General features: G+C 43.0%; 1 protein-coding gene across 4 annotated transcripts in view; it reads right to left on the bottom strand.

Moving 5' to 3' along the window:
- dlgap3 (discs, large (Drosophila) homolog-associated protein 3) overlaps positions 1 to 26,360 on the bottom strand; it is a 158,808-nt gene extending 132,448 nt beyond the window's left edge. For all 4 annotated transcript variants that reach the window (XM_026157069.1, XM_026157070.1, XM_026157072.1 and 1 more), the window contains exon 1: positions 26,214 to 26,360. The gene's annotated coding sequence lies outside the window, so the exon portion shown is untranslated. The remainder of the gene's footprint in view (positions 1 to 26,213) is intronic.
- Between the last annotated feature and the right edge of the window lie 1,180 nt (positions 26,361 to 27,540).

The raw sequence follows: 27,540 nt of genomic DNA, 5'->3' as shown, positions 1-27,540 counted from the left end.
CTCCATCAGTTTTGTACTGGCCTCCCCAGTTTCTTGACCTCCACAACAGTCCCAGTTCCTCATGTAGGCCCTTGGGAAAATGCCCAGTAGATTTAGATGATGTTACACCTTGATTAGATTTCAGATTCAGAGTTATGTGTCCAATCAATATGATTTTGCATGGCAGTGTTTTTGGCCAACCCATGAGGTCGAAAGAACTGCCCGCAGAGCTTAGAGATAAGGCACAGATCTGGAGGAGGCTAAAAATCTCCTGAATTAAATGTTCCCAACAGCACAGTTCTAGCTTTGTGAAAGATTGGAACAAGGAGGACTCTTCCTGGAGCTAGCCACTTAGCTAAACTTAGCAATCATTTAAACACTAAGGAAAGAAGTCATGGTTCAAGTGTAACGTAAAGCTGGGTTAAAGGTTTGCCTTGCAAAGGGACAATCAACCTTAGCACTAGAGATGCAAAAAGATGCAAACAAACAAAAAGTTATACTGACTAATAGTCTAAGTATTATTTTAAACACTGGTAAAGATATCAGTCAAGAATTTTATGTGTGCATCCCTGCCAAGAACACATTCAAAGCAAGACAACGTGAGAGTAGCTTAGGGAAAACTCTGTCAGTCTCCTTAAAAGGCCCCGCCAGAGTCATGACTTGAATCCAATTGAGTATCCCTGGAGAAGCCAGAATGGCTGTCCACGGGTGGTCCCCATCCAATCTGACAGCGCTTTCGAGGATTTGAAGAGATGGCAGAAAATCCCCAAATCTGAAAGCGTAAAGGCTGCAATCAATCTGATATTTTTTTTTTCCTTTTTATTAACCTTACAAAAAAATGTTATTTGTGTTTCCGATTTCTTATTTACCCTCTCAAGGCAGGCGTTGCAGATTTGCAACAAGTAAAAGCTAACAACCTGATTACCCCACATACATATTTTATGAGGGGTTTTTTTACTCAGAAGTACCACTGCAGGTATTATTTTGTGCATTAGCAACAAAAACTTAATTTGAGCCTGAGAGGGTTATAGGTAACTAAGTGTATGAGGGGAATAAAACCAAACAATTTTTAGCTCAATGGATCTAAACACTTCCTGATATACACCCACACCCACAAACATGAACACTGTTCCACAAAAACTGTCAAATACCACGGTCACACTTAGATGCCCAGGTTGCAGCACAGTGAATTCAGATGCACACACATATACACACACATACAAAGCAAACCTCAGTCCAATCTTTCTATTAATTCCTCGGTTGCTTTCGCTCAAAACTAAATCCAACATACAGCACAGTAAACACCATTTAACCTCTGTACACCTGACAATTCGAAGACTGGTCTTTTAATTGCTTTTTGAAACTGAACTTAGTGATTAAAGGTTTTCCTTGATGTTTCTTGTGCATAAATCATATCTGTCTACAGATATGAAATAATGAAGTGTTCTCAGCGTGTCACCCAAAGCACAATCAGTGTTCCAGCAACCAGATACTCTGAAAATTGGATCAAAAGAATTTCTTATCAGCACAGGATGGACTTTCTTGCATAATCCACTTATTCAAACACTAGTGATTGATTACATCATCCATAAAATGTCAAGCTAGGTAGTTCTTGTTCTGCTCTTCAGCATTGGTGACCTCACTTTGGACTGGCTAGTAAATTTTCCATACCAAATTCACACATCCATGTCTTTATGGTCCTTGCTTTGTGCACTGGTGTGCAGTCATGTTGGAACAGGAAGGGGATATCCCCAAACTGTTTCCACAAAGTTGAAACAGCATGAAATTGTCCAAAATGTCTTGGTATGCTGAAGCATTAAGTGTTTCTTTCACTGGAACTAAGCCCAACTCCTGCAAAACAACCCCACACCATAATCCCCAAACTTTACATTTGGCACAATACTGAACCCAAACTCCTTCATCGGATTGCGAGACAGAGAAGGGTAAGAGCCTCAGAGAACACGTCTCCATGAAGGTGATCCTGGGTGATTGATTTTATACACCTGTGGGCATGGCAGTGATTGGAACACCTGATTCAATGAATTTCTGATGAATGTCTGAATACTTTTGGCAAGGGCGTGACTTCTCAGGTTACGAAAAGACTTCCAGTTGACTTCCAGTCTATAAGATAAGGGCCATTCAGCTCCTGTGTCTGTGACCCCAGTGAACACTTTCTTCATAGGTCTTAAGGTTCAGTCACTGTCCTGAAATCTTACTGAATACAATTTAAAGGTTGTTTCATAAATTTCAGACTGTATACCTCTTGTCCAGCTCTATCTTATCATGTCTGGTTTAATAACATCATCCAGCTTGAGTTTTCCTAACAGAATGTACGTAACAGACCAATAGGTAAAATCACAGTGGCTACATTTATTTTTTATATAACGCCTACAGCGAACTTTCATTAAAAGAGTGAGGCTTTTGTCAGCTGCTGCATTAACTGCATTAATATATCTGCATTTCTCTTAGACATAAAACCACCACGGCCAAGTAGAAGTCTATGTATGCAAAACGCCGAAGGTCGAGTGAACATTCCTACATTGAACACTGAAAGACAGTAAAAAGAGTAAATCGGTGAGTTAGATAAGCAGCCACCGGATGAGCTTGAGGCAAGCAGCTTGACAGGAAGAGGAGACGATGCGTATTCATGCTGTTAAAAGTACTGGGTTAATTTACTGCACATTCATATAAACAAACATACTCTGAATGTTTTGCTCTCCTGTAGCTCAACATAGACACTAAAATGTGCAGACACACACTTACAGGGATGGGGAAATGTATTCCATTAGTGGGTATAGTAGGTACCAGAACTCTGGCTGATGCTCAGTCTCTATAATGGGCTCAGTCCCGCAACCCTACGGTGATCCAGCCATTCCAACTGCCTGTCATACTGGCAAGAGTGTGTATGTGTGTGTGTGTGTGCACTAGTGTGCACCCCCACCCCCATGGAGCTAGTCTCTTATCTATTTATGCGCCTGCTGGTTTCCCTGCCTTTACCATCAATGTTTGCACAGCAACTAGTCACATCTACAGTCTCGAAACTTGGGGCACTCAACTTTTGTTCTATATTGAATAACCACAATGTGGATGTTTATTGCTGGTAAAAAGTGATGCTATTGCCACTGCTGATGCTTAAATCATCCAGTAATAAAAAAATTTCTGTGTTCAATTCTAATCCCTTCTCACTGAATTTATAAGCAGTGTGTTGCCTCATTAGCTGTGCCCTTCACATTCAAGACAGAGGCCAGGGATCCTCCAGCATCATGTCAGGTCACTGGACCTTTTGATCCCTTTTATGCAGACAGGTCAGGGCTGTGTGACTGCCTTCTTGCTTTCCTGTTGGCTCTGGCTTCTCTCTCTGTCCCTCAGCTAGAAGAGATCTATGTAACCCCAACTGGCCCCTAGTGGAAATCACGAGTGCGGTTAGGGTAATGACATGAAGTTTTTACTTTTGGGCAGTTATAAGTAAAAAAAAAAATGCAATTTTTCCTGGGTTTATAAAAAAACTGTCTCCATTCAACTGTCAAATTATCCTTCAAATTCTAATTGAAAGGTAAATAGATTCTCACAGTTGGAAACTAAATCGAATAATGGTGGGTAAATGAATTAAGTGCAATTAATTGACTGTTGTGATGTAGTGTAAGCTAAGGCCATGTTTGCCTATGGCGTCGAATAAAGCGTGAGACTGTCTGTCACGGCGGGGTGCGCCGATGTGTGTGGAAACAGGACCCAAAAGCAGATGATGACGAGGAATTGTAATGATTAACAGAAAAGTGAACCTTTAATGCGATGACGGCAGGGAAATGAACCAAGAGACCAAAAACAAACAGGCAAAACACTAAGAAACAAAATACTAAATGGTACTGAGACCAAAACCTAAACTATGACTGTGGTGGAAAAATAATAAACAAAGACCATGACTAAGACTAATAATACATAACAGATGAAAACTAGAACTATGACTGAGGTGAGGTAAACAGGCTAAGACCATGACTAAAACTGTGACCCTGGTGAGATAAACAGACGAACCGACAATGGCATGAAGAAAACAAAAAGCTTAAATACAGACATGAGGTGATCAGGGGAAGTGGGGACACATGGGGGAACAGCTGACAGACATAAACCTAATGACAGGACCAGGAGAGAAAGCTAAATACAATGAACAAAGAACACATGACATTGTCAAAATAAAACAGGAAATACTAACAACTAAACATGACAACACAACAGACCCAACACGTGATGAATAAATACCAAACCCCAAAACATAGAAAACCCAGGAACAATAACCAATAACTGCCTAAACTAAAGGCAAAATAGGAAATAACACAAACTAATAACATATCAAAAAATACAAAGAAAACTCAGAGTGCTGGGTCGGAGACCCAGCCTGTGACAGAGCCCCCCCCTCAAGGGCGGATTCCAGACGCCCGAAAACACCCAGAAAACAAAACCACAACAACCCACCAAGGGCGGGCGGCGGGGGCCCAGGACGGAGGGCCAGAAACAAGGCCACAAAAAACAAAGAAACGAAAACACACAGAGCAAACACAACAATGGCACAAAAAGTCCGAGACCCGACTTCAGGAGGGCGACCATGAACCTGGCAGAACAGGAGCGAATGGCGAAGCGGTTCAGGTGGCCGCCCCGGAGGCCGACAACAAAACAAAAGACAGTTCAAAAGTTCAGGAGGCCGACCAGGAGGCCAACGGTCCAGCAGTCCAAAATCCATGAGCTCAGGGGGCCGACCCGGAGGCCAACGGTCCAAGAGCCCAGAAAACAGTTCAGGAGGCCGGCCAGGTAGAAGGCACCGGTGGCGACGGAGCAGATCAGGAGGCCGACCGGGCGGGAGGCAGTGACGGCGACCGAGCAGGTCAGGAGGCCGGCCGGGCGGGAGGCACAGGTGGCGTAGCAGTTCAGGGGGCCGTCCATGACGGCGGCGTAGTTCAGAGGGCTGTCCATGACGGCAACGACGTCCAGTCATCGGCCGGACAGAACGTGCAGGACGAGCAGGCCGGACAGGATGTGCAGATCGGACCGGACGTGCAGGACGAGCAGGCCGGACAGGATGTGCAGGACGAGACGAAGCTGAACACTCGGAGGCCGGACCAGGCGGAGCTGCAGAGGCTGAGGCCGGACCAGGCGGAGCTGCAGAGGCTGAGGCCGGACCAGGCGGAGCTGCAGAGGCAGAGGCCGGACCCGACGAGGATGAAGACTCTGACGAAGCTGGACCAGACGAGGATGAAGACTCTGACGAAGCTGGACCAGACGAGGATGAAGACTCGGATGAAGCTGGACCAGGTGACGACGAGGTGGCCGCAGGTGGCGGCTGAACGGTCCCCTCGGACCCTCCAGCTGACGAGGCATGAGGCTGGACGGGCTCCTCGGGCCCTCCAGCTGACGAGGCAGGTTGCTTTTCAAGTTGCAGCAACACACAGTCTATAGTGGGTGAAATGAGTTCGTATGAGTTCTCAGACTGAGGTGTGGCAGAACCAGGTGAGGCGTCGTCCTCAGGCTGAGGCGTAGAAGCAGCAAGCAGTAGCGCAGCAGGTGGTGGTCCTGCAGGCGGCGGCACGGGAGCCGCAGGAGGTGGCGCTGCAGCCACAGGTGGTGAAGCAGAAGGTGGCCAGACGGGCTCCTCGGGCCCGCCAGCTGACGAGGCGTGAGGCTGGACGGGCTCCTCGGGCCCGCCAGCTGACGAGGCGTGAGGCTGGATGGGCTCCTCGGGCCCGCCAGCTGACGAGGCGTGAGGCTGGACGGGCTCCTCGGGCCCGCCAGCTGACGTGGCGTGAGGCTGGCTGGGTTCTCCTGAACCTCCAGCAGACGAAACATGAGGCTGGCTGGGTTCTCCTGAACCTCCAGCAGACGAAACGTGAGGCTGGCTGGGTTCTCCTGAACCTCCAGCAGACGAAACATGAGGCTGGCTGGGTTCTCCTGAACCTCCAGCAGACGAAACATGAGGCTGGCTGGGTTCTCCTGAACCTCCAGCAAACGAAACATGAGGCCGGACGGGCTCCCCGGGCCCTCCGACTGATACTGAAATTGGCTGCACCAGCTGTACCTCCGTCTCCAAACCGGCCTGGATAGCAGTCCCACAGCAGCTTAGCTGAGCCTGATGGCTAGCTTTTCCAGGGCAAACAGTCTCTGTATAGCCGGGCTCATTAACCGGAAAAGTAGTGTCAGTTTCCATAACCTCCGGAGAAAAAACATGAGGTGCCAAGATATAATCACTCACTTGTGTTTGTGTAATGGAGCGTCGGCGGCGCGCACGCCGCTTTTTCTTAGGAGTGGAAGACGGCGGTGAAATAGGTGGAAGTCCCTGGTAACTCCGAGGTCCCCCGAGAGCCAGTCGAGTTCCCCGGAAAGAGTGCTCGTGCTCCGGAATGAGCCACGGCTTCCACCGGAGCTCCTCCTCCAATAGAGCGCAGTATATCGACTGACGCTCGTCGTGATCTAAATCAACGGTGTCCAGCGCTTCCTCGCGCTGGACCGTGGCAGGAGTACGGCGAGACTGTGATGAGGGCGTGGAAACTGGTGAGCTGAGAGGTGGTGACGCTGTGGCGAATCTCAGCGAACCGACACGAACACACTCAGGTTCCGGAGGCAGCAATGGAGATGACTGATTGTGGGGTTGTTGTGACTGGTGGGTGCTGGAAGCCATTTCCTGACTCGACAGTGCCTGGGCCTGCAGCATCTCCTTTATCCTGGTAAAGGCAGCAACTATGGCAGGTGAGTCCGGGAGCTGGAGAAGGCGGGGATCCCTCTCCATAATAGCTTCAGCAACGTTAACCATTACCTGCTTGCTCTTTAAATCGGGCGCTGTAGAGATGCGGTCGAGGATCACTTGGATCCGAGCAGTCTCCTCCAGACACTCGGTGAGAGCAGCATCCGCTGGGTCCATACTGGTCGGTTCGTTCTGTCACGGCGGGGTGCGCCGATGTGTGTGGAAACAGGACCCAAAAGCAGATGATGACGAGGAATTGTAATGATTAACAGAAAAGTGAACCTTTAATGCGATGACGGCAGGGAAATGAACCAAGAGACCAAAAACAAACAGGCAAAACACTAAGAAACAAAATACTAAATGGTACTGAGACCAAAACCTAAACTATGACTGTGGTGGAAAAATAATAAACAAAGACCATGACTAAGACTAATAATACATAACAGATGAAAACTAGAACTATGACTGAGGTGAGGTAAACAGGCTAAGACCATGACTAAAACTGTGACCCTGGTGAGATAAACAGACGAACCGACAATGGCATGAAGAAAACAAAAAGCTTAAATACAGACATGAGGTGATCAGGGGAAGTGGGGACACATGGGGGAACAGCTGACAGACATAAACCTAATGACAGGACCAGGAGAGAAAGCTAAATACAATGAACAAAGAACACATGACATTGTCAAAATAAAACAGGAAATACTAACAACTAAACATGACAACACAACAGACCCAACACGTGATGAATAAATACCAAACCCCAAAACATAGAAAACCCAGGAACAATAACCAATAACTGCCTAAACTAAAGGCAAAATAGGAAATAACACAAACTAATAACATATCAAAAAATACAAAGAAAACTCAGAGTGCTGGGTCGGAGACCCAGCCTGTGACACTGTCTTTGGTAACATGTGGCGTAAAATGTCAAAGGTACCCTGTTGTTTAGGTGATAATACTTCTCCTAAAATTCATGTTACATTTTTTTCGGGAGCTGCATTTGGTAAGTATTGGTTTTGCTGACTTACATCAGTACTGTGCAAAAGTTTTGAGCCACCCCACATCACTTCCTCATTTCCTCCCAAGATTTTCTGTCATCTTTAAAGTGCTCTTGGTCAATAGTTCTCTTTCTCTGGACATTGGTTGCTTTCCCCAGTCATTATCAATCCACTCCTTGTACCTGATTTCTTTCTTTTTTTTTTTTAAATTGCTGCACCATTTCTCCCATTTTGCTAGCCAAATATAGCCAAAGAAATTACTTTTTTGGACTATTGCAATGAGCAAATAAAATGCATTTCACCAATGCTGGTGGGCATTGGTGAAATGCAAAATGTTAAAAAATTTGTTTATTTCTGAAACCAGAAACCAGCCATTGGCCGAAGATTTTCAAACATGGGTTTAGGTCTAGAATTTTAGAGTTAGCACATTCCTAGGCAGACTCCTTTACTTCCTTAACATTTACTCTGATACCACTATACGACAAAACCACTTGGGGCAACTTCAAGACGAGGAACATAAACGTGATGTATTTCTAGTCACATGCACAGCAAGTACTTGCGACATAGTAATGAATCCCATTACAATACCTACCCAGCGTCATCCTAGAGGAGGCTCATCTTTGTCAGAGGTGTAAAAGTGAAGCTTTTAAGGCTCTCATTTGCCAGCTCCCGCCGAGAACACCGCTGACAGCCGACACTGTTGCAATAACTGTATCACACCTCTGATGGATGGCAAAATATATCCCTGGATGTTTTTTTCTTCATCTACCTCACAGATTACACACAGACTCAAAGACAGAGCCCCCCACGGAGAGAGGAGAGACAGAGGAGATGGGAACAGCAAAAAGATTCAATATTTGGAGCGTACGTGTCTGCAAAGGTGAAAGACACCTCGAAGGCAGAAGGCATCCACTGAGACTTTACTTCTCAAAACTCTCATTTAGAGAGTCTCTTTGTCTTTCTTTGTGTTTTCTCTCCCCTGCCACAAAACACCTAATCTCTCGGTCACATCCCAGTGTGACTCAGCACCCCACTGATCAAACACTGACTAGTCCTTCCTCTCCTCCATTTCCATCTCCCTTTCCCTCGCACCTCCTCTTCCTCCTCTTTTTCTCTTTAACAGACAGTCGGAGGCAGCCGCAAACAAATAGCTCCCTAAAATGCCCCCACAACCCCCAACTCCCGGGGGACCAGCCCTGTAATTCTTGAAAAGCAAGAAGCGCCTCCAGGAGAAGGCTTTATAGCAAAAAATAGCGAATAACAAGCCAGAGAGAAAATAACAAGATAGGATCACAAACACTCTCACTCTTCTTTTCCCCTTCTTTCCTCAAGCACCAGTGCATAGCTGGCAGCAAGGATACCAAGAGACAATGGGGCATATTTTTCCCTCCTTTTTTTTATTTTGACAGCTGCACTTGTTTCTCTCTTCATTATTTGCCTCACCTTGTCAGTTCCTGCCTGTTTTCCCCCCTCCACCTTAAAACCTTGAACAGCCAAAAAACTCCCCAAAAGTCCCATTTTGTTCAAAACTGGCAGCTAATGAGATCATAACTCTACCCTTTAACAGAGGAAAGCCTCTGTTTCCTTTAAAGTCGAGTTCCTTTCATTTCCTTGACTGACAAGAGGCGTTGCAAATCATCTGTGAATGCTCTGATAGACCAGCCAAGCTCAGATGAGATGAGCTGCGTCACAGTCCAGAAAATTAACGATCATGACGGAACGAATAACACTCCCAGCCATCAGTGTGCTGGCTTGTGAGAAAGAGACACAGCTCAACAGCCATCCCTCTAATTATGTTTTATAAGAGCATGACATGAGATCAAATGACACCGTCATTTAATAGGTAGGTAAGTAAAGTGCACGTCCACCCCGTGCATGCTACAGAGTAAAAACCTGCCAAAATGAAAGACTCATCTCCTGTGATTAATAGAGAAAACCTGTTTTAATATCAGTGTTATATCCTTAAAACTGCACTGTGTTCAGGAATTCAAAGAAAAAGAGTTTGATAGTTGTCAATACTGAACAAATTAAGGCATCAGATGTATTAAAGTAATTATTCAAAGTTGCCTCCACAACTGTAATCATACAATATTAATGAGCTTTACTGTGAAATTAATCTTTTATGTTGAGCTTACTGAATCTGCTGAAGAGAGCAGGTTCATCAAAATGGCCAGTTGGAGTAACTTGAATCAGAAATCTCAAAAGAAATACAAAATGTTTAAAAACTGGGTTAGCCTACAGTTTACTTTATAAGGTTAGCAGCCACTCACTATTCAAGTTATCTGGGTTCAAAATAAAAAATGCCTGCTTATAAAAAGCAAAATGGCACAAACAGGAAAATGAGCTGTTGTCTATTGTTTCGTGAAATTGTCACACAATCTCAGCTTCTTGCTTTTCTTGGCTTTGTGGCTCTCTTAACAGCAACATGCTGCTTTCTCCTTTTCTCCAGAAATCATATTTTCCACTGCCGCCAAAGGTCCTTGTGACCAGGATGTGATATTATTGACCATTTGCTGTTTTTTTCTTCTGAGTACACTCCTTTCAGCTTAAGTATCTGAGTGAACTTTGGTGCAAAGCTGACTTATAGGAGGAAAAAAATAAAATAACTGCCACCGAGTCCCTTCCTCTCTCGTGGTATCAATATTGCAAGCCTGTGGGCTGGCGTATGCATGTCACCATGAGCGATGCCTGGCAACAATGCCTTCAGGATCTCCTGCATTATTCAGAGGGCCCAACAAGCACTAAGGCTCTGCCATTATCTATTTAAATCTGAGCACAGGCATGTCCCACTGAAAGCATGTAGTTGCACTGCCACCTGTCCCGCTTACAAGACACAGCGAGGGCTGTGGAGAGGAGGCAAGGGACTGCTCCATGTAAAAGAGGTAGGAAAACAAACAGGAGGGAAAGTAATGGGGTGGTGCAAACATTGTTGTGAGGGTGGGGTGATGGGCAGGCAAGAGGTAGAGATAGAGGTCACAAGGAGAGGAGGAGAAATTAAGCATGACAGCTGGTAACCGGGGAGATTAGACAAATGTATGAAATAAAAATAGGAGACAAAGTCGAGAAAATGAAGGCAGGGTAAGAAACGATATTAAGAAGGCATTAGGGAAATAGGCAGAAGATGAGACGGGGTAGGAGTGGAAGAAATGGGGCTGTGAGAGGAGAGAATGAGAAGGAATGAGGAAGGAAGGATGGGGCATAAAATCGGAAAGTGAAAATTAAAAGTCCAAAGAAGACAGGAAATGTGGAGGGTGATGCTGAAAGCAGAAAAAAAGAAGAAAGAGGGGAGACGAAGAAAGGGATGAATAAACTGGTGGTGGTGGTGGGGGGGGCACAAGACAAATAATAAATGTGAACCTTGGAAAGAGAACAGGGGCTATATGAAATGAATATCCACCATGATGTAGCATTTAAAGACTACTCCTCTCTATCATTTCACCCCGCACCCCTTCCTCTCTCACCTATTCATCAAATGACTGCTACCCCTTCATCCTGCGTCATCTGCGCCATTGCTCATCCACTCCATTAGGCTATCAACCTATCTCTCCGCCCACCATCCCCTTCTCCATCGTGGGATCATCTTAAGGGCAAAGCCAGGCCTGCACCACAGAAAACATCCAGTGGAACAAGTCATTTAATCTAGCGTCAAGTCTTCTAGTGTCATTTCCATTTCCTTGCCACTGGGGAGAGATAATTTCACATCCAATCAATCAACTTGTTTCAAGGATTTTCCATGAACCAAGCTACATGCTCCGGAGTGAGTGATCTGTCTTATTCTTTTATTTTTTATGACATCAGTTCCAATTTCCTTGCTTTTGAGCTTTCCCAATAGAGGGGATAAAACAGCAAATTGAAGGGAACTGATTAATAAAGTGTGTTTACCTGCAGTAAAGTAAGCTCCCAATGTTAGTACACGAGCTTTCTGGTGCACAACAACCTGGTATCATATGTTACTCGGTGGCATTAAAGATAGCAACGGACATTCTACACTTTCACTTTAATGCCCACTTTATGAGAGCCATTCCCAAATTCTTCTGTCTATGATTACCCATTTAATCAGTACTTCTTTTGTACAATATCGCGATAGGGCTGCTGCGTTTCTGTGTGTCTTGTGTGTCTTGAACTGTTGCGGATGCTGGTCTCAGCCACAAACGCGCACATCACATAGACGTCGGGCAGAATTGTGCAGTGTGCAGCTAATGGTGCATTGATCTATCAGTTTAATACAGAAAGAAGATATTTGGATGTCCTCGTGGGATTGATTTTGCTTATTTTAATAACAACTGTTTTTTGTGCTAATCAATGGCACAAACTCAATAAAGATGTGTAATTTCTGTCCTGATGAATAAGAGCCATTTTGTAGCACTTTCATGGAAACAATGCTCCCCATCAATGCAATCATGCAGAAAAAGAGTTTGTTTTTCACAACTTGGTGCCAACTGCCTCTATTATTTCTCTGGCACACGACTGTCACGGGAAGCACCGTACAGAATGTTTCTTTCCCCCCCTTGACAATTACTGTATAATAACGGGGGGGAGGGGGGGATTGCAGTGAAAACAAATAACTTAGTTGGGGGCATGTCGGATTATTTTCGTTATGTTTCTTTTGTTGTTCAGCACTTTAAACACATATTCTCAGATAAGCAAACCAAATGCAGGACTCAGAATAATGCAGGTAGGGCAACCAAGGAGAACTTTATTGGTTCTCGTTTATCACTTATCTGCCGTTACATCTTAGACCATCCCATCTGAGATGTAACCCGAGAGGAGAAAACCGAAGGGGAATTGTGGTTGTGGCCTGAAATTCAGTTTTAAAATATCTTGAAGGATGTTTCACTTCCTGAAATGTATTGTAATGAGTGAGCAAGGACAGAGGAGGTGCACTGCATACACAAAAAAATAATGGGTCGCACCTGTTAATCTTTGAAATCAGGTGTTCTTAGTCTCATTGAATAGGTTGGTCTAAGGCGCTCAGTGAATTTGAGGGTGGTACAGTGAAGTCAATTTGTAAAATTTCTTGCCACCTGAATATTCCATGATCAGCTGTAAGTGATATTATTGCAAAGTGAAGGTGTTAAGGCCATGTGAAGTTACTGAGCGAGGCCGCTGAGTGCTGAGGTGCATAGTGCACTCAGTAACTGCAAAGTTCCAGACCTCCTCTCACATTAACATCAGCACAGAAAGCTGTGCACCGGGAGCTTCCCATGATGGGTTTCTATGCTCCTGTACATGTGATGCGTAGGTGGCCCGGTACTTTTGTCCCTGTAGTGTGAGAACAAGGACATGTGTCTCATTTCCAGAGGTATTTTTACCCTTAAAGAAGACTCTACAGACGAGTGCTCATAAAAAGTTAGTTATTTTCTGTCCTTCAAGGTTTGTGAGTGTGTGTGATTACAAAAAAAGGCATGACACGTTGTCACATTGTGAAAAGCAGTGAATTTAATTAAAAGTAGCTCAAAATAAAAAAGCTGTTATGATCACTGATAAGCTTAACTGACATCTGAGATCATAAAACACAGTAGAGCTTAACAAAACAATTGACAAATGGTGCAGCTGCGCCAAACGTCATATTTTATTGATACTGCTATAAAATGAGGCTCTGAAATGACGATGTCTTGTGCTGTTAAACGCCTCGTCTCTTCTCTCCTCGTGTCTCTCCTCACCTCCTTAGCTCACATCTCTGGTGGAAGGGAATAAGATTGCAAGGAAAGGAGGCAAGGTGAGGAATCAATCTGAGATATCAGGGAAGGCGGATGTGAGAGGAGTCGAGGGAGTGAGCGTTTAATAAAAGCACACACCCTCGATTTAGACGTGTTATTTAAATGCAGTGCCAAGTTTAAAAAAAAAAAAGACATTTGGCATAAATGCATCATCTGTTCATTCTTTTATTATAGCCCACTGCTGCATTTTACAATCTCTTCCAAATGAGTTAATGACAACTTATATCTTTACTTTTAATTACCTTCACTATTATTATACAAACTGTGAACGGCAGAAAGGGAATTGTCATTTCTCGCTTCTTCTTCTTTCAGCTTCTCCCTTTAGTGGTCACCACAGCAGATTATCTTCCTCCATCTCACGTTAAGTACCCTCCCCTGTCACACCAGCCCTCTGCATGACCTAATTTTCTACATCCATCAATCTTCTCTGTGGTCTTCCTCTTTTCCTCCCGCCTGACAGCTCCATATTCAATATCCTTTGTCCAATATATCCACTATCCCTCCCCTGCACATGTCCAAGCCATCTCAGCCTTGCTTCTCTACTTTGTCTCCGAACCACTCAACATGAGCCATCCCTCTGATGTTCTCATTTTTAATCCTGTCCCTCCAATGAAAATCTTAACATCCTTAGCTCTGCCACCTCCACCTCTCCCTCCGGCCCTTTTTTTTAACAACACCATCCCCCAAACCTTATATGATACCAGGTCTGACTACCATCTTGTGAATCTCCCCTTTCACTCTTGCTGGTATCCTTCTGACACAAATCACCACTTGTCTTCACCCACCCTGCCTGCACTCTCTTCTTCCCCTTTTTTGTGCTCTGTCCGTTGCTTTGGATGCTTCACCCCAGGTATTTAAAGTCATCCAACTTTACTACCTCTACTCCTTGAAGCTTTAACTTTCCACCTGGCTGCTCTCATTCACACACACGTACTCTGTCTTGTGCCTACTAACTTTCATTCCTCTTCTCTCCATAGCATACCTCAACCTCACTGAGCTCTCTTCCACCTGCTCTCTACTCTCTCAGCCGGTCATAATCTTATCTGCAAACATCGTAGTCCACAGAGACTTCTGCCTAACCTAATCCGTCAACCTCACCATCTCCACTGCAAAAAAGAAGGGGCTCACAGTCGATCCCTGATGTAATCCCACCCATACCTTGAACCCATCTATCACTCCTACCACTCTCATCACTATCTCACTGTCCTCATAAATGTCCAGCACCACCCTCACATACTTCTCTGACAGTCCTGACTTCCTCATGCAGAATCACAGTTCCTCTCCTGGCACCCCATCATATGCTTTGTCCGCATCCACAAAGACACAGTGCAGCTCTTTTTGACCTTCTCTACACTCCTCCATCAAATCACTCAAAACAAACATTGATCTGTTTTGCTCTTTCACAGCACGAAGCCATACTGCTGCTCACTGATCATCACCTTTCTTCTTAACCTAGCTTCAGCAACTCCTTCCCATAGCTTAACAATTACTCAACTGTATCCTTCTGAGCATCACACTTATTCTTGAAAATCTGTACCAGCACACTTTTTCTCCATTTCTCAGGCATTCTCTCGCTCTCCAAGATTATGTTAAACAGTCTGGTTAAAAAGCCCACCTCCCTCTTTCTTACCCATCTTGAAAGCTCCACACGCATGTCATCCAGACCAGCTGCCTTTTCACTTGTCATCCTGCCCTTATCATGGTTTGTATATTCCACTGGTGTTTTGCTTTTATACACTTGGGAATTCCTGTTCATAGCTGCTCTGGAAAACCTCATCTCTCAGTAAGATCAATTGGAGGAATTGGGACAGCACGGTGCACTGAGACTGATTTTCAGGGTTATGAACAGGAGGACAGAGGAGGTAGAAGACAAGGTGGCACAAAACAGAGAAATGAGAAGATCTCACAGACAAGCAACACATTAAAGAGAGGGTTAAAAAACATAAGGTAGGTATTTTCACAAACATAACCAAAAGCCACGACACATACATGTTTGTTTGTGTTTTTAACTATAACCTGTATAACACTCATGTTTAGCGTATAATTAAGGGCTGTAAATCGTGGCCATCTGTCATGAAATTCAATTACATAAAAGAGGTCATGAGAGAAAACACACGCGGAAGCACACATTTCTCTATTCATATGTAAGTGAACATATTCTAATATCTTGCCTCTCCAGATGCACTTGAACCACGGTCCTCAAATCAGCTTCTCCCATACTCTTTGATTTTGGCGTGAAATGCTACAGTTCTCAGAGCAGCCCATAATCACTGCACCGCTCGCTTATTCTGTCAGTCTGCAAGGAACGGAGAGGGCCAGCTGACACCCAGTATTCACCCACCCACCCTCCACTCCACACACCCACCCCCCACAAACACACTCATCAACAAACACTCAAGTAAACACTCAAGTAAACAGGCAACTGAAGGCAAACAGAAAACCCTGGCGTGCAAAGATACACAGACGCAGAAAGGCCAACTGGCCTGGCTACGAATGGGCAATGGACTTGGGCTTGGGGCTTGCTAGGGTGGAAAGGGGAACAATTTCATGCCCAAATGCATCAGTCAAGAGTACACTGTGAACACGAGCAAACATTTTTCCACCCAGATAGGTTACAGCAATTACCCTCGCCTCTTTAACCTTGCCGCTCGCCTGCGAGGTCTTTTGCTCGGTTCCATCCCCGACACGATTCAAACGCAGGGTTTGAGTGGAGGGGTTGGTATGTTTCTCTGCGTTACATCATAATGAGCGGTCTCTAGATCTGCTGCGAGTACGTGTTGTACGATAAAACGCTGAGTTTGGCTTGACCCCGTAGATCCGTAATAACAAACAGCGGGTGTCATTAAATGCTCATCATCTGGGGAGAAATGTGTCAAAACAAGGTGCTAACACTCCAGTAACAGTAGGCACAGTGTGGGGGTTGAGTTACTATTGAAAGGAAAGACTGAAGGATATGAGATAGCATCCATGTGTGTATGCCTCTTCCCCAACAAAATCTAGATTAATAGTAACCTGCTTTGTTATTTTATCACAGTTTGCTCCATCGCCAACACTGAGAGCCTGCCAATAACAGGAGGAGAAAGCCCCTTTGACACAGGAGTATAGATTTGCATTGAAATGACTATAACACATTTAGAAAATGTCACAGTGGTATTAAACACAGCTGGAACTGTTTTAACCTCAGTGCGATGAGTTTAAGAATATTACAGTATATTGACCAAACTACCATTAATTGTATTTCTTAATCACTTATGTATGTAGATTACACAAGTATCACTAAAAGGCAATGTTTCTATTAAGGCCATGCTTTAGTTTTAGAGGTAATAAAGCTTAGGAACATTTAAATTAGGCGGGCTATATTTCATTATTATGCTCTTTATATGGTGTGTTTGTGCTTTTGTGCTCCCATTGTCATTTCCAACTCAATCAACTGCCTGGGGCTCAGAGCAATTATTCTCAGGCCTCTGTGCTTTTGGTGTTTTATCTCTCATAATGTGCTATGCGTGAGCAGCATGTAACCGTTCATAAAATGTATGTTGTTACGTAATTTTTGTTATTTAGGAAATTATATCAAGAAGCTGTTATCAAGGGGGCAAATTAACTTGGTGAAGGTGCAAATTTGGTTAGTCTGAGATTTAAGATGCAAAACCACAGTCTGCATCTTGCCAGTCTTCAAGCTTCTGAAAACATGTACACGTAGCTAGCTACCCTGATTACTTTTTAACGCTCAAAGCTCTTCAGACTGCGGCTAGTTCATTTTCTTCTGGACTCTTTACTTCATATGGTTCATTGCTCTGAGTGGTTTAACTTGGCAAGTGATAGCTAGCTTTTATAGCTGTATCTTTTCTTACAAAGATATCTAACACTGTTAATAAAACTAGAAATTACTTAGCACTGATAGCTTGTTAAATCTCAAAGCTCTTCAGACTACAGCTAGTTCATCTTCTTCTGGACTCTTTACTTTCTATGGTTCATTGCTCTAAGTTGTTTAAATAAGCAAGTGATAGCTAGCTTTTATAGTGATAATAATGGATAATAATAATGCATTTATATAGCGCTTTACAATTCCACTATTCATTCACTCTCACATTCACACACTCATGGAGGCAAGCTACAGTTGTAGCCACAGCTGCCCTGGGGCAGACTGACAGAAGCGAGGCTGCCATATCGTGCCATCGCCCCATGGGGCGATCATGGCTCAAGAGTTGGGAGTTCGCCTTGTAATCGGAAGGTTGCCGGTTCGAGCCCCGGCTTGGACAGTCTCAGTCGTGTGTCCTTGGGCAAGACACTTCACCCGTTGCCTACTGGTGGTGGTCAGAGGGCCCGGTGGCGCCAGTGTCCGGCAGCCTCGCCTCTGTCAGTGCGCCCCAGGGTGGCTGTGGCTACAACGTAGCTTGCCATCACCCAGTGTGTGAATGTGTGTGTGAATGGGTGGATGACTGGATATGTAAAGCGCTTTGGGGTCCTTAGGGACTAGAAAAGCGCTATATAAATACAGGCCATTACCATTTACCCTCTGGCCAACACCAGTAGGTGGTAGGGTAGGTGAAGTGTCTTGCCCAAGGACACAACGACTGAGACTGTCCGAGCCAGGGCTCGACCCAGCAACCTTCCAGTTACAAGACGAACTGCCAACTCTTGAGCCACGATCGCGCTATATAGCTATATAGCTATAGCTTTTCTTACAAAGATAGCTAACACTTTTTAAACATGAACTTAGCTAGCTACACTGACTAATGTGGTAACATTTAACTCTCAAACTATGAGTGGTTTTCCCATAGACAGAATGAAATATAAATATAGCCATAGTGATGTCATTCATTGGTTAGTGAAGCCTCTTCTTGAAGCCGCAGACATCTTGGTGTTTTAAAACAGGAAGTACAGATAAAAGGGTGGCTCTGACTGCTAATCTTGGGGTTGACAAGTCTTTGGTCCATCCGCATTACAGCTTTACTGATATATTAACAAGGCCGATGAATCTGAAAGGTTAGCTATTTTGCTAAAGAGACAGAAGCTGCTAAAAGTAAGAGGATCCTGCCAGTCAGTCATTTTCTTAACTGCCTTTTAAAACAGGATATCAGCTGGAGTGAGTAAAGCCTATCCCAGGTTTTTGCTCTTCATAACCACTCAACTCATCAACAATGCAAAAGATCCAAATACTTACAATACAACTATCTGGTTCACAAAGCCACAGCAGGAGGCATATATTTTTTCTGAAACAATGTTTAAACAATACAAAACTGCGACCACAGCATAATCTCCTCGGGGAATACTGTGTTGAAGAGCAACAAAAAAACAGAAGCAACATAAAATATAAAAGTGTATTTCAAAGGGAAAATAACATAAATAATTTCTACAGTATTACAGCTGGCTTTTTCATTTTGTGCGCTAACCAATGAAATATTGCTACACTTCTGTGAGTCATTCTTCTTGTTTGTTGAGTTTAGGTTGTGATCCTCTTCAGATGTTCTTCTAATGTCTGATTGACAGGACCCAGCTCTCCACTGAAGAAATATAATAATCTATCCAGATAAAGTCCATTTAGATTTTCAGCAAAGCTCAGTGTTGTTCATTTCTTCACCAGCTATGTGGTATTGATTTTATCAGTCAAAATACTCGTTTTTTTTTAAATGAGCAATTTACTTCTCAGAATCTAAAGCATATTTTTGTTAGGCTTTACCTGCTTTCCCCCCTTTTAAATGTATGAAATCTTCAAGCCTAAAGAACTTGTTTCATAGAGAGTCTATGAGAAAGCTTGCCAAGCACCCAGGTTACAAAATAAGAGCACCATTGGTGGATTTCCTTTTCAATTTGCACTTTGTCAACCAAATTAATATCTTAAATATCCTTTTTCAGCTTTTCTCTTCTAACCAAAGTGGAACCAAGAAGATCACAGCACCACTAAGAAGAGGGTTACTCAGTTCAATCTGACATAACTGACACATTATTCACCCAGTATAACCTAAGCAGTCCAGTTGCCTCTGTCAAAACATAGGCTCTATTCATGACTAATGTTTTTCTACGAGGATGACAGATTTTTCATCCAGTGCAACAGCGTTTTATCCAATCTGTTTTTCACGGTGTTTGAGAGAAGCCATGAGTGTTCATGATTATTTTAGCATCAGCAATATCTTCAACATCTAATTGCCTCACCTCTGCCTGCCTGCACTTCACAGCCACAGTAATCTCCCGTATTCCTTCTGTTTGGTTTTGTGAGTGAGAAGCAGCTGCGGGATGGGCGACATTTTAAATGACAAATACTACATCCTTTGATTAATTCAAAGGTAAATGTTATTCTGTTAATTACCACGGGGGTAAATTTGACCATGTATCAGTGATGGCAGCCTCTTCACAAAATGATACTGTCTTACACTAGAGTAAGACAGCATCTTGTATCCGCATTCTTTAAGACCCACATCAGTGCTTCTTGTCACTACCCTTCACTTCTGATCTAACTGTAAACACTTTACCCCCCATGTCACAGTTATTACTTAGTACCAGTTAACATTAGGGGTTTGATAAGTTCAAAATAACCAGTGCTGTAGTTGTAAAAATTACTGAGGAGGTAAAACACAGATAATCCCACCTGATGTGCTTATACTGTGCACGCGCGCCTGCCAATCTGCCCATTGTGTCCATGGAAGCCCAGTAAAAAAATTCCAGCTTTAGAGATGAATTCTTTATATTGATATGCAATATGCAAAAGTGGCTTCAGCAAAGGCTGTAAGCATCCGGGAGGGGTGGAAAAGAGATGACCAGTAAATGCAAACTAAGAGAAGCAGAGAGGTAAAAATGTTATGATGACAGCATCCATTAAAGTATCTTCTAAATGAATGCACTATATCAAGACCCATCTTTTCATTCAAATAACATCATCTGAGTTTTCATTGCAGGGTTCAGCTTTTTAAGGCATCTCAAACAATTTGAAAACACTCTGCACTCAGTCATGGTGACGCAGACCACTATAGCTACTGAAGCTCTGAGCTTTGATATACTGTAGAGTGGATAACGGTGATATTTTTGTCCCAGTTTATATTGTGGAAATGGAGTAACGGGGAGCTGAGGAGGTCTGATTTCTAAGCAGCTATTACTGCCAAGGAAATATTATATGTACAATTGATTAATATTTTACGCTAGGTCCACAAACCATTACATTACTCACTAATGTTAAGCATATTTAACAGGCGATAACCTTGTATCAAGTACAAATTAAGTTATCCCATTAAATTCTGAAATTATTTAAACGTATTATAGGGGATATTAGAAAAACGTATTCATTTATTTCCCAGATTCCCTTTTGTTTAGAAGTGGTGGCCATTTTCCAAAAATATCTCACTGAACCGGTAGCCACACAGCTTTAGGAATAGTCATTCAAATCTTTGGTCCAGAATAAAGTGTCAATTAATATTAGATAGCTTGCAATGAAATGTTGAGCATTCATAATCCATGCAGTGAAAAATCCTTGGGCTTGGTGATCAATTGGCTTTTGTTGTAGGACCACCATTGGACAACAAATGGATGAATTGCTTTGACCGTGACCGTTTCCAAAAAGGCACCCTAATGAATATGAAGGACCACTGACTTCTCTTTGTATTAGTAATTTTAGCCTGAAGCGATTTTTCATTCAGTAAAGTTAGAAATAAGTGATGTACACTGAACGTGACATGTGAAACAAACGTTTTGGTGTTTGCAGAGGCGATGATGAGAATCGGCTCACCTGCTAAGGAGAGAGTACATACAGACATGTATACATACATATGCTAGGATCATTATAGTAATATTCTGAATGGATTGGCACAAAATTGGGTTCAGATATACAGTGAAAAGACATGGATGATAGGTGAGATGATTCTAAATTGGTCATTGATGTAATAAAGTACTTTTAGTGCATAGAATGAAAGGCGGTTAATGCTATGGTTACATGTGTGTTGTAGTCTCAGCACTTTAAGTAGCCAGTAAAACTAGAAAAGCCTGTCAGCTCCACTCCATAGTCACAGTCTCTAGTTGATTAATATTAGTAGCTTTGAGTGGAACACCTCGACAGCTGCTGGATGGACTGTCGTGACATTTTCAACGCATGTTCAAACTCCTCTTGAGATGAATTAACATTTCCAGTATTTCATCTTGCACAACAGTCAAGTTAAAATATCAAATTAGTGCAGGAGTTGATGATGTAGGTGCATCCTCCTCTATATCCACAACTATCCACATCCTCATCTGTATTTTGTGCTTATTGTTGATTCCAAAATGTTGACTTGGTTGCTATGACAGTAATTGTAATAGGTCTAAAAATACACACTTGCTTTATATTAACACGTATGTAGACACACATATACATAAACATATACTTCTTCTTCCTCTTCTTTGCAAGTGAACTAATCATTGTGTAAGACAAAGTAATAAATTACAGGCATTGTTAGCATCACTGACTGATGAACAATTATTTACAGATATGCATAATAACACAATCCAATTGCCACTGCACTAAAAGCCTTTTAAGCCAAATTAATTTAGAAACAACAGCATGCACATAACGTACACGTAATGTCACAACGGACATGTATGTACACGTAACGTACATGTAATGCTCAATGCTTTGAGGTCATCTACTACACATAATATATATAATTTGTAAGGATATAGATTTAGGCTCTGTTGACAAGGCAAACGCCTATAGTCAGTTCTCACCAGACTGCCTGTCATGGTTTTGATGTAAATCACCTTCTTGTTAAAGCTGTTTTTTAAACAAAGCTGACATATGGTTCGTTAGCATTAATATTTCCACAGTGGAGCTGTGAAGTGAAGCTTGAAACAAACTCTGTTTGAGCCTATTCTTTCAAACTTTGTGGTCCAAATTATTTGAGTCCATTAGGGGCTTCCTGAGCCCTGCCTGTAATCATTGTCCAACACAGTGCAAGCTGGAAGAAAGCAAAATGAGTTACTTAGAAAAAAAAAACAATTCCAAACAGTAGACATAGCTCTCTCTTTCATCCTCCATCTGTCTTTACTGTTCTTGAATGTAACACCTAGTAACATAAGCCTGATGGATATAGGATTTTTAAGACCAATACTGATATTTGGTGATTTTAAAATTTGATATTGAAGTCTGTCAGACACTTGAAACATAAACAGATTTGTTAAAACATCTGCCAAATAACCATAAATATTTATTATGCTTATTTATTTATTTACTTGTTTCCACTCTGTTGCATTCTGAACAGCCGTGAAGTTGCAGAGTGCCCTCTAGTGGACATAAATACTAAAAGCTTTGTTGAAGGGTGTCTTTCCTGGGTCTTCTTTTTTTCATTTTCATTCATCAGCCATTACAAATTCTGATAACAATAGCAAAAAAATAAAAACATATTTAAAATGCTGGAATGGTTCTTCCAACATACTGCCCAGCACTAGCGTTGGTTAATGTAACTTATAAAAGTATCCTGTTGCATTACCTGATAACTAACAATAAAAAGGAACTTTTTACATTAAAGCGTTTGCCATTGGAAAAACAAATTTCTTACCATAGCCTACTTTCACATTATCAAAACAAACAAAAAAAGAAAACTTCTTTGCAATTAGCTTGCTGGCTACATTGTCCAGAGGTTGTGTAGCCTACTGCACATTGACCTTTGAGTGAACTGACTTTATCTCCTTGCATGGCAAGTTGATATTGGTAGCACCCTCGTCCACCACATAAACAGCAACCATTTTTGTTAATCTCCCTTGCATTAATATCACTGATAAAGGCTAATTTTTGAGGTGTTGGAGCTGTAGCACCAGCATCACTCTTCTCTTCAGCAGGGCCTCACCAGTAATGTTAATGCTGAGCTTAGCTTGTAATGTTCAACATGTGAAGTCAGCAAAACAGCTGATAGAAAGCAGGCACAAGATAATGCATTACTTCTACTTCTACTTCTACAGTGTGAGGGCTATCCTCTTCATGAACTCACAAGCTAACTTTAACATATATATGATAAAACTGCAGTAAATGCAGATGTTTTTTTTTGTTCTTATCACAACTAAAGGAACAGGTAATGTGACATTTTAACTGACATGTATTTGAAATAAGGGCACCACAGTGGTTAGCACTGTTGCCTCACAGCAAGAAGGTTCTCAGTTCAATTCCACCATCAGGCTGGGGTCTTTCTGTGTGGAGTTTGCATGTTCTCCCCGTGTTTGTGTGGGTTCTCCCCGAGTGCTCCGGCTTCCTCCCACAGTCCAAAGACATGTGGGGATAGGTTAATTGAAAAATCTAAATTGCCCATAGGTGTGAATGTGAGTGGTTTTCTGTCCCTGTGTGTTGGCCCTGCGACAGCCTGGCGACCTGTCCAGGGTGTACCCTGTCTCTCGCCCTATGACAGATGGGATAGCACCCCCCTCGACCCTGAAAAGGATAAGTGGAGGCGAATGGATGGATGTATTTGAAATATTAACTTAATCATGTTAGCTCATCAAAGTTACAACAAAGCCTTAGCTTGTTATTAAGGCTTAAAGGAGCACATACTGGTCAGTGCTGAGCATGCCCTGGGAAGGTGTTTGACACTGGTAAACCATAACATCCTGTCACGCTGCACAACTTTGTGCCAGAAATAGTTTGTTTCTGAAGCTATCAGCGAGCTAACGAGCTGATCCCTCTTGGTGGCTGTGTTGCTATTCCCACTTTACCGAGATCACTTGTTCCCCCTGAGAAAAGAGTACACAAGAACCTCAAACAGACGCCACAATGAACAGTTAATCCTCGCGCGTCCATCAAGATGGAGCCTCTTCTGTGCCGGTGAAAAAAAAAAGAATAGGATTTTTGTGCAATGTGTGCTGATGCCCCAAAATGAATTGTGTTAAATTCAACCCTTCTAACAGCAAGAAACACTTATCCCACCAGTCTTTTGTGTGTGGGTTGTGTAAGTGTGTGTGTGTGTATATGTCGAGAAAAGAAAATTAATTTTGAGGCTAAACAAGACACGGTAACCGTCTTTTTAATTGCATCTCGCTTTCTTAATGGCTGTCTATTCTGCTGAATGAAGGAGACACTGTGATTAGGCAGAGCAGAATTGGGATTGTTCCAAAATCAGATTCTAAAAATGTGCCTTTGTTTTGTTTGCTGTTCAGAGTTTCACAAGTGTGGTAATGTGAAATGAATACTGCAATTTCTTTCTGCTTTATTATGTGACTAATTTTGCACCAAACTAGAAACATATCCTTAACTTCCACTGCAAAGGAATCAAGTTTGTTTTTTGTGCAATTACCCACTGCACTGTCAAAGTGACCTCTGGCTCTTTTGCCATTTACAGAGAACACAGTTTGCTGTAAACCTCAACAAGCTTTAACACACCATTTTCACATCTTAAAGATCCCAGGCAGAGAAGTGCAATAGACTCGAGGGTTTACCCGCCACTGGAAACCAGCACCTTTTGTTGTAAAACTGAATGAAATGGTATGCCATATCAAAAAAAAAGTCTGGGAGTCTGATACCCTGCTGTAGCTTAAATAATTGATCACACTGACATTAAATCCATAGTGTCGGGTCAGTGAGTCAATGCTTCACTTTGTTAGCCAAAGAAATTTTCTTTCATGTAATCAGATTCTGGATTGATCTTTTTTGGATGCAGAGAAATTTACAATGTACACTGAGTCCCCATAAACCCAGCAAACAGCAAAGGACCAGCACACAGTCATACAGAAACACCAAAGGCCTGAACCCAGTAACTAGAAGAAAAAAATAAATAAACAGCTTCATATGGACTCCTTTTATAAAGCGCTTGCTTATATGGGCATCTAAATTCAAATCACATGCCTCAAGAAGGAGTAACAAGCAACCCACAGTCTGTGCCTCATCTAACTGATCTTTTGACAGTTATCCAGCCCAATTAACTACACTATTTAGCGAAGCAAACCCAAAAGTGAGAGACTGTATTGCAGCGGTAAAAGGGGCGGTAACTGTATTCATGTGAAAACTAGAAACACCATCTTTCAAATCAGAGCCAAATGTGTATCACAGCGACCAGCCTTCGCTGTAAAAGATCTCCTCTTTTAATCATTCAAATGCACTTAGGTAGGATAATAAATGTGCAGCACAGCATCCTAAGCGACCCCACCTCGCCATCAGACCCCCCCCGCCCCCCCCCCCCCCCGGACCGGGGTGGTCCTGAGGAATCCTCTCCTCGCTGTCCCAAGAGCCACATTCGTTGTACGCGACTCCCGTTTGATTAATTAGTCCGTTGTGCATCTATGCTCTGCTGTGTAAACGCAACACTTCTGCACCAAGCGCGAATTCCTCTCCGGGACACACACACACACACACATACACACGATGTAGAAACGAGGCGCGCTTTCACGGTCAGCGAACATTTACGCACGGATGAAACTCGGTGATAGCCAACATCACCGAGTGTTTTCCATATGTGTTTTTGCATTTCCAGCCAAAGACAATTAAATGCTTTTGTGTACTGGTGCGCGTGTGTGTGTGCTTGAGAGAGAGAGAGTGGGGTGGGGGTGGGGGTTCGTCCTGCGATCGTAAATGGCGCAACTTCTCATTTTTCCTGTCAAGTTGACACAGCTGGGCGCCCCGCTGACAGCAAACAGGCCAGTGGCCGATGTTTGAGGGAAGACTGCGCCAGTAGGAACCAACATTTAGCCGCTATCCCTATCATACAGTCCAACCACAAGAACCACATGAAAGCCTACTTGCACTGCGTGTACCAATAGTGAGCGTTCAAAGTACATAAAAATGGACCGCCTGCTCCATCTGAGGTCTTTTTTAAAAAACCCATCTAACAGCTTCAGGAGTCTCCTTACCTTAAAGCGGGTTTTCTGTGGACGTTTTCACTGAATGTTTTCTGCGTTTGAGTAACACAAATGCACGCCTATTCCACAGCTCGCCGATCGCTGTGTGGAGGAGAGAGTGAGGATGGAGAATCAGCAGGGAGGACGAGAGCTCTCTCTCTCTGTCTGTCTCTCTCTCTCTCACTCACTCACTCACTTTCTCTCACTGTCCCTCTCTCTCCCCTCTGAAATGTTACCGGCAACCGATTGGTCCAAGGGTTCCTTGGCGGCCCCTCTCCTCTGCTCTAGGAGGGGCCAAATAAAGCCACTGTCGGCCTATCCTACTAGGCTAAAATACTGCAGATTGATCAATCTCTCAAACCGTTCACCGATCTCTTTCTTCTTTCCTCATATATATATATATATATATATATATATATATATATATATATATATATATATATATATATATATATATATATATATATATATATATATATATATATATGTATATATATATATATATATATATATATATATATATATATATATATATATATACTCAGACTACATATATGCGACTTTTTTCCAGGCAACTTCTTTCGTTGCATTTGGTGTAATTTGAAAAGCATAGCGGGGCTTTACAGTGCTGTATCTCTTCGATTAGACACAGTGTTATGTCAACAAGGGCAGTAGTTAAAAATGGGCCACCCATGCTCACACAGCTTGTGTAAGAAATATTGCTTAAGAACACTCTTTGTTTTAATCTGTGGCCAAGATCACACCTGTGAGAGAGGTGTGCTGGAAACCTGTGACGTTTCCAGCAGCGTGTAAAAACCCACTCTGGATACGCCATCACGCCGAACACTTAACTTAGACGGCAGCTACTGTAAATGGGTCAGAGCCAGAGAGAGAGAGAGAGAGAGAGAGAGAGAGAGAGAGAGAGAGAGAGAGAGAGCAAAACAGTGGAAATAAAGACTCACTTTCAAAAAGGCCTCGGGGCCATTTCATGATTGCACGAGTGTTTTATTGCACGACTGAAAACTTAATGACCTAAATGTATCTTTCTCGTATTGTTTTCACTGGATCGGGCCCTCATCAGACACGTGGCGTGACGGGATGAAATATTTCATGTTAAATCTCATCCACGTAAAGCGCTGTTATATTAATTAAGCTGCTGGAAATGGCTGTGTACGCACTGTCAGTGTGTTTAGGAAAGAGAAGTCGGAGAGTCTTCCTCCTGCATACATGAAGAGAGAGCAGAAGCTCATCAGAACTCGCCTGCAGGGTTCATTAACAGCAGTGAGTTGTCCCCCCCCTTCTACAGCCATCATTTAATACAGTTTAAACACATGTGACA

The sequence above is a fragment of the Astatotilapia calliptera genome, chromosome 22, assembly GCF_900246225.1.
Source record: "Astatotilapia calliptera chromosome 22, fAstCal1.2, whole genome shotgun sequence".
Lineage (NCBI taxonomy): Eukaryota > Metazoa > Chordata > Actinopteri > Cichliformes > Cichlidae > Astatotilapia > Astatotilapia calliptera.
This window is presented reverse-complemented; position numbering and strand designations above follow the sequence as displayed.